The 8,374-nt window shown below is 34.6% G+C and overlaps 3 non-coding genes across 3 annotated transcripts; all 3 read right to left on the bottom strand.

The window, feature by feature from the left end:
• Positions 1-671: 671 nt before the first annotated feature.
• TRNAS-ACU (transfer RNA serine (anticodon ACU)) lies at positions 672-745 on the bottom strand. The gene has a single exon. It is a non-coding gene; the product is annotated as a tRNA-Ser (tRNA).
• A 3,433-nt stretch (positions 746-4,178) lies between these two features.
• Positions 4,179-4,252, bottom strand: TRNAS-ACU (transfer RNA serine (anticodon ACU)). The gene has a single exon. It is a non-coding gene; the product is annotated as a tRNA-Ser (tRNA).
• A 2,263-nt stretch (positions 4,253-6,515) lies between these two features.
• Positions 6,516-6,589, bottom strand: TRNAS-ACU (transfer RNA serine (anticodon ACU)). Its single transcript has one exon. It is a non-coding gene; the product is annotated as a tRNA-Ser (tRNA).
• Positions 6,590-8,374: the final 1,785 nt, after the last annotated feature.

Below are 8,374 nucleotides of genomic sequence, written 5' to 3'. Positions count from 1 at the left end.
ATTAAAATGGTAATTGACAAAAACAAACTACATTGTCACCAGAAGAGCAATACAAAATGTACAAGTGATATATTAAAATCATCTTTCCAGCTTGAATTTCAATGATGCATTGGGGCAACGATTTTGTGAGAAACATCTTCACCCTTAAATAAAGATTTTCTTAATTCCTTACCTGTGTGCTAATTAGATATCACCTTGTTTTCACATTAAACAGACTTCTACATGAGAAAGCAGCAAGGATGCAGTGGCGGTAATGTTTCCTGGTGTCAACCTGTATTATTTCAGTAGACATTGAAATGAAGATGCATCTTGCTGCCTTTCCAATGAAGCAAGTTTAATTTAGTAATAGGTGAAAAACCATCCCTACAAAGGTGTTAATCAGAGACTTGGCTTTGTGGACACTTTTCAGAGAACAAATTTGTTAGCATAAAAATAAAGCCAGAAAATGAAGAGCTGTTTAATCACTCAATTGGATTTTTTTTGCCAGCATATTTCTTTTTCTCTGCAACCCACTGCTAAATTGTGCTTCCTAGCTGTTTTTATTAAATCACTGAATCAAATCTAACTCTGATTACATCAGAAAAGGCCAGGTACCCTACACCATAACAGGGGGTTTGAAATTTTGACTTGTCTACTTAAAGATCACCAAAATCTGATAACAAGGTCAATTACGTCCCTGGGTGGGATTGAACCACCAACCTTTTGGTTAGTAGCCGGACACACTAACCGATTGCGCCACAGAGACACTTCGCAAAAAGTACATACTGACAAAGGCTAATAAGCATACATCTAGAACGTTTCCTAGAAAAACTTTAAAAAGTCAATAATCTGGAGAGTTTTTGTAAGATGTTTCTTCCATCAACCAACGAAGAAACACATTGGTACTTTCCTATGATGAGTGAGTGCTTCAGGATCTCTTGCACTTACATGTGCAGCAGAGTACTGCAATGGAAGCATGCTGGGCCCATAACCCAGAGGTAGGCAGATTGAAACTATCCTTTGCTATATGCATTTTTTTTGTTAATTTAAGTAATCAAAACTGGGATTGATATTTTTGCTCTTTTATTTTTACTTAAAGTACAATAACTTTTACCATTTTAATTTGTTTTAATAGTATATTGACAGTATTGTTTTCTTTCAAAAATCCACTTAATTTTCTTTACCCTATTATTAAAATGGTAATTGACAAAAAAAAAACTACATTGTCACCAGAAGAGCAATACAAAATGTACAAGTGATATATTAAAATCATCTTTCCAGCTTGAATTTCAATGATGCATTGGGGCAACGATTTTGTGAGAAACATCTTCACCCTTAAATAAAGATTTTCTTAATTCCTTACCTGTGTGCTAATTAGATATCACCTTGTTTTCACATTAAACAGACTTCCACATGAGAAAGCAGCAAGGATGCAGTGGCGTTAATGTTTCCTGGTGTCAACCCGTATTATTTCAGTAGACATTGAAATGAGGATGCATCTTGCTGCCTTTCCAATGAAGCAAATTTAATTTAGTAATAGGTGAAAAACCATCCTTACAAAGGTGTTAATCAGAGACTTGGCTTTGTGGACACTTTTCAGAGAACAAATTTGTTAGCATAAAAATAAAGCCAGAAAATGAAGAGCTGTTTAATCACTCAATTGGATTTTTTTGCCAGCATATTTCTTTTTCTCTGCAACCCACTGCTAAATTGTGCTTCCTAGCTGTTTTTATAAATCACTGAATCAAATCTAACTCTGATTACATCAGAGAAGGCCAGGTACCCTACACCATAAGAGGGGGTTTGAAATGTTGACTTGTCTACTTAAAGATCACCAAAATCTGATCACAAGGTCAATTACGTCCCTGGGTGGGATTGAATCACCAACCTTTTGGTTTATAGCCGTTCACACTAACTGATTGCACCACAGAGACACTTTGCAAAAGTATATACTGACAAAGGCTAATAAGCATTCATCTAAAACGTTTCCTAGAAAAACTTTAAAAAGTCAATAATCTGGAGAGTTTTTGTAAGATGTTTCTTCCATCCACCAACGAAGAAACACATTGGTACTTTCCCATGATGAGTGAGTGCTTCAGGATCTCTTGCACTTACATGTGCAGCAAAGTACTGCAATGGAAGCATGCTGGGCCCATAACCCAGAGGTAGGCAGATTAAAACTATCCTCTGCTATATGCATATTTTTTTGTTAATTAAAGTAATCCAAAACTGGGATTGATATTTTTGCTCTTTTATTTTTCATTAAAGTACAATAACTTTTACCATTTTAATTTGTTTTAATAGTATATTGAAAGTATTATTTTCTTTAAAAAATCCACTTAATTTTCTTTACCCTATTATTAAAATGGTAATTGACAAAAACAAACTACATTGTCACCAGAAGAGCAATACAAAATGTACAAGTGATATATTAAAATCATCTTTCCAGCTTGAATTTCAATGATGCATTGGGGCAACGATTTTGTGAGAAACATCTTCACCCTTAAATAAAGATTTTCTTAATTCCTTACCTGTGTGCTAATTAGATATCACCTTGTTTTCACATTAAACAGACTTCCACATGAGAAAGCAGCAAGGATGCAGTGGCGATAATGTTTCCTGGTGTCAACCTGTATTATTTCAGTAGACATTGAAATGAGGATGCATCTTGCTGCCTTTCCAATGAAGCAAGTTTAATTTAGTAATAGGTGAAAAACCATCCTTACAAAGGTGTTAATCAGAGACTTGGCTTTGTGGACACATTTCAGAGAACAAATTTGTTAGCATAAAAATAAAGCTAGAAAATGAAGAGCTGTTTAATCACTCAATTGGATTTTTTTGCCAGCATATTTCTTTTTCTCTGCAACCCACTGCTAAATTGTGCTTCCTAGCTGTTTTTATAAAATCACTGAATCAAATCTAACTCTGATTACATCAGAGAAGGCCAGGTACCCTACACCATAAGAGGGGGTTTTAAATTTTGACTTGTCTACTTAAAGATCACCAAAATCTGATAACAAGGTCAATTACGTCCCTGGGTGGGATTGAACCACCAACCTTTTGGTTAATAGCCATACACACTAACTGATTGCGCCACAGAGACACTTTGCAAAAGTACATACTGACAAAGGCTAATAAGCATTCATCTAAAACGTTTCCTAGAAAAACTTTAAAAAGTCAATAATCTGGAGAGTTTTTGTAAGATGTTTCTTCCATCAACCAACGAAGAAACACATTGGTACTTTCCCATGATGAGTGAGTGCTTCAGGATCTACTGCACTTACATGTGCAGCAGAGTACAGCAATGGAAGCATGCTGGGCACATAACCCAGAGGTAAGCAGATTGAAACTATCCTCTGCTATATGCATTTTTTTTTGTTAATTAAAGTAATCCAAAACTGGGATTGATATTTTGGCTCTTTTATTTTTACTTAAAGTACAATAACTTTTACCATTTTAATTTGTTTTAATAGTATATTGACAGTATTGTTTTCTTTCAAAAATCCACTTAATTTTCTTTACCCTATTATTAAAATGGTAATTGAAAAAAACAAACTACATTGTCACCAGAAGAGCAATACAAAATGTACAAGTGATATATTAAAATCATCTTTCCAGCTTGAATTTCAATGATGCATTGGGGCAACGATTTTGTGAGAAACATCTTCACCCTTAAATAAAGATTTTCTTAATTCCTTACCTGTGTGCTAATTAGATATCACCTTGTTTTCACATTAAACAGACTTCTACATGAGAAAGCAGCAAGGATGCAGTGGCGGTAATGTTTCCTGGTGTCAACCTGTATTATTTCAGTAGACATTGAAATGAAGATGCATCTTGCTGCCTTTCCAATGAAGCAAGTTTAATTTAGTAATAGGTGAAAAACCATCCCTACAAAGGTGTTAATCAGAGACTTGGCTTTGTGGACACTTTTCAGAGAACAAATTTGTTAGCATAAAAATAAAGCCAGAAAATGAAGAGCTGTTTAATCACTCAATTGGATTTTTTTTGCCAGCATATTTCTTTTTCTCTGCAACCCACTGCTAAATTGTGCTTCCTAGCTGTTTTTATTAAATCACTGAATCAAATCTAACTCTGATTACATCAGAAAAGGCCAGGTACCCTACACCATAACAGGGGGTTTGAAATTTTGACTTGTCTACTTAAAGATCACCAAAATCTGATAACAAGGTCAATTACGTCCCTGGGTGGGATTGAACCACCAACCTTTTGGTTAGTAGCCGGACACACTAACCGATTGCGCCACAGAGACACTTCGCAAAAAGTACATACTGACAAAGGCTAATAAGCATACATCTAGAACGTTTCCTAGAAAAACTTTAAAAAGTCAATAATCTGGAGAATTTTTGTAAAATGTTTCTTCCATCAACCAACGAAGAAACACATTGGTACTTTCCCATGATGAGTGAGTGCTTCAGGATCTCTTGCACTTACATGTGCAGCAGAGTACTGCAATGGAAGCATGCTGGGCCCATAACCCAGAGGTAGGCAGATTGAAACTATCCTTTGCTATATGCATTTTTTTTGTTAATTTAAGTAATCAAAACTGGGATTGATATTTTTGCTCTTTTATTTTCACTTAAAGTACAATAACTTTTACCATTTTATTTGTTTTAATAGTATATTGACAGTATTGTTTTCTTTCAAAAATCCACTTAATTTTCTTTACCCTATTATTAAAATGGTAATTGACAAAAACAAACTACATTGTCACCAGAAGAGCAATACAAAATGTACAAGTGATATATTAAAATCATCTTTCCAGCTTGAATTTCAATGATGCATTGGGGCAACGATTTTGTGAGAAACATCTTCACCCTTAAATAAAGATTTTCTTAATTCCTTACCTGTGTGCTAATTAGATATCACCTTGTTTTCACATTAAACAGACTTCCACATGAGAAAGCAGCAAGGATGCAGTGGCGTTAATGTTTCCTGGTGTCAACCCGTATTATTTCAGTAGACATTGAAATGAGGATGCATCTTGCTGCCTTTCCAATGAAGCAAATTTTATTTAGTAATAGGTGAAAAACCATCCCTACAAAGGTGTTAATCAGAGACTTGGCTTTGTGGACACTTTTCAGAGAACAAATTTGTTAGCATAAAAATAAAGCCAGAAAATTAAGAGCTGTTTAATCACTCAATTGGATTTTTTTGCCAGCATATTTCTTTTTCTCTGCAACCCACTGCTAAATTGTGCTTCCTAGCTGTTTTTATAAAATCACTGAATCAAATCTAACTCTGATTACATCAGAGAAGGCCAGGTACCCTACACCATAAGAGGGGGTTTGAAATGTTGACTTGTCTACTTAAAGATCACCAAAATCTGATCACAAGGTCAATTACGTCCCTGGGTGGGATTGAACCACCAACCTTTTTGTTTATAGCCGTTCACACTAACTGATTGCGCCACAGAGACACGTTGCAAAAGTGTATACTGACAAAGGCTAATAAGCATTCATCTAAAACGTTTCCTAGAAAAACTTTAAAAAGTCAATAATCTGGAGAGTTTTTGTAAGATGTTTCTTCCATCCACCAACGAAGAAACACATTGGTACTTTCCCATGATGAGTGAGTGCTTCAGGATCTCTTGCACTTACATGTGCAGCAAAGTACTGCAATGGAAGCATGCTGGGCCCATAACCCAGAGGTAGGCAGATTAAAACTATCCTCTGCTATATGCATATTTTTTTGTTAATTAAAGTAATCCAAAACTGGGATTGATATTTTTGCTCTTTTATTTTTCATTAAAGTACAATAACTTTTACCATTTTAATTTGTTTTAATAGTATATTGAAAGTATTATTTTCTTTAAAAAATCCACTTAATTTTCTTTACCCTATTATTAAAATGGTAATTGACAAAAACAAACTACATTGTCACCAGAAGAGCAATACAAAATGTACAAGTGATATATTAAAATCATCTTTCCAGCTTGAATTTCAATGATGCATTGGGGCAACGATTTTGTGAGAAACATCTTCACCCTTAAATAAAGATTTTCTTAATTCCTTACCTGTGTGCTAATTAGATATCACCTTGTTTTCACATTAAACAGACTTCCACATGAGAAAGCAGCAAGGATGCAGTGGCGGTAATGTTTCCTGGTGTCAACCTGTATTATTTCAGTAGACATTGAAATGAAGATGCATCTTGCTGCCTTTCCAATGAAGCAAGTTTAATTTAGTAATAGGTGAAAAACCATCCCTACAAAGGTGTTAATCAGAGACTTGGCTTTGTGGACACTTTTCAGAGAACAAATTTGTTAGCATAAAAATAAAGCCAGAAAATGAAGAGCTGTTTAATCACTCAATTGGATTTTTTTTGCCAGCATATTTCTTTTTCTCTGCAACCCACTGCTAAATTGTGCTTCCTAGCTGTTTTTATTAAATCACTGAATCAAATCTAACTCTGATTACATCAGAAAAGGCCAGGTACCCTACACCATAACAGGGGGTTTGAAATTTTGACTTGTCTACTTAAAGATCACCAAAATCTGATAACAAGGTCAATTACGTCCCTGGGTGGGATTGAACCACCAACCTTTTGGTTAGTAGCCGGACACACTAACCGATTGCGCCACAGAGACACTTCGCAAAAAGTACATACTGACAAAGGCTAATAAGCATACATCTAGAACGTTTCCTAGAAAAACTTTAAAAAGTCAATAATCTGGAGAGTTTTTGTAAGATGTTTCTTCCATCAACCAACGAAGAAACACATTGGTACTTTCCTATGATGAGTGAGTGCTTCAGGATCTCTTGCACTTACATGTGCAGCAGAGTACTGCAATGGAAGCATGCTGGGCCCATAACCCAGAGGTAGGCAGATTGAAACTATCCTTTGCTATATGCATTTTTTTTGTTAATTTAAGTAATCAAAACTGGGATTGATATTTTTGCTCTTTTATTTTTACTTAAAGTACAATAACTTTTACCATTTTAATTTGTTTTAATAGTATATTGACAGTATTGTTTTCTTTCAAAAATCCACTTAATTTTCTTTACCCTATTATTAAAATGGTAATTGACAAAAACAAACTACATTGTCACCAGAAGAGCAATACAAAATGTACAAGTGATATATTAAAATCATCTTTCCAGCTTGAATTTCAATGATGCATTGGGGCAACGATTTTGTGAGAAACATCTTCACCCTTAAATAAAGATTTTCTTAATTCCTTACCTGTGTGCTAATTAGATATCACCTTGTTTTCACATTAAACAGACTTCCACATGAGAAAGCAGCAAGGATGCAGTGGCGATAATGTTTCCTGGTGTCAACCTGTATTATTTCAGTAGACATTGAAATGAGGATGCATCTTGCTGCCTTTCCAATGAAGCAAGTTTAATTTAGTAATAGGTGAAAAACCATCCTTACAAAGGTGTTAATCAGAGACTTGGCTTTGTGGACACATTTCAGAGAACAAATTTGTTAGCATAAAAATAAAGCTAGAAAATGAAGAGCTGTTTAATCACTCAATTGGATTTTTTTGCCAGCATATTTCTTTTTCTCTGCAACCCACTGCTAAATTGTGCTTCCTAGCTGTTTTTATAAAATCACTGAATCAAATCTAACTCTGATTACATCAGAGAAGGCCAGGTACCCTACACCATAAGAGGGGGTTTTAAATTTTGACTTGTCTACTTAAAGATCACCAAAATCTGATAACAAGGTCAATTACGTCCCTGGGTGGGATTGAACCACCAACCTTTTGGTTAATAGCCATACACACTAACTGATTGCGCCACAGAGACACTTTGCAAAAGTACATACTGACAAAGGCTAATAAGCATTCATCTAAAACGTTTCCTAGAAAAACTTTAAAAAGTCAATAATCTGGAGAGTTTTTGTAAGATGTTTCTTCCATCAACCAACGAAGAAACACATTGGTACTTTCCCATGATGAGTGAGTGCTTCAGGATCTACTGCACTTACATGTGCAGCAGAGTACAGCAATGGAAGCATGCTGGGCACATAACCCAGAGGTAAGCAGATTGAAACTATCCTCTGCTATATGCATTTTTTTTTGTTAATTAAAGTAATCCAAAACTGGGATTGATATTTTGGCTCTTTTATTTTTACTTAAAGTACAATAACTTTTACCATTTTAATTTGTTTTAATAGTATATTGACAGTATTGTTTTCTTTCAAAAATCCACTTAATTTTCTTTACCCTATTATTAAAATGGTAATTGAAAAAAACAAACTACATTGTCACCAGAAGAGCAATACAAAATGTACAAGTGATATATTAAAATCATCTTTCCAGCTTGAATTTCAATGATGCATTGGGGCAACGATTTTGTGAGAAACATCTTCACCCTTAAATAAAGATTTTCTTAATTCCTTACCTGTGTGCTAATTAGATATC

Source organism: Pseudophryne corroboree, chromosome 8, assembly GCF_028390025.1.
Source record: "Pseudophryne corroboree isolate aPseCor3 chromosome 8, aPseCor3.hap2, whole genome shotgun sequence".
NCBI classification, from domain to species: domain Eukaryota; kingdom Metazoa; phylum Chordata; class Amphibia; order Anura; family Myobatrachidae; genus Pseudophryne; species Pseudophryne corroboree.
This window is presented reverse-complemented; position numbering and strand designations above follow the sequence as displayed.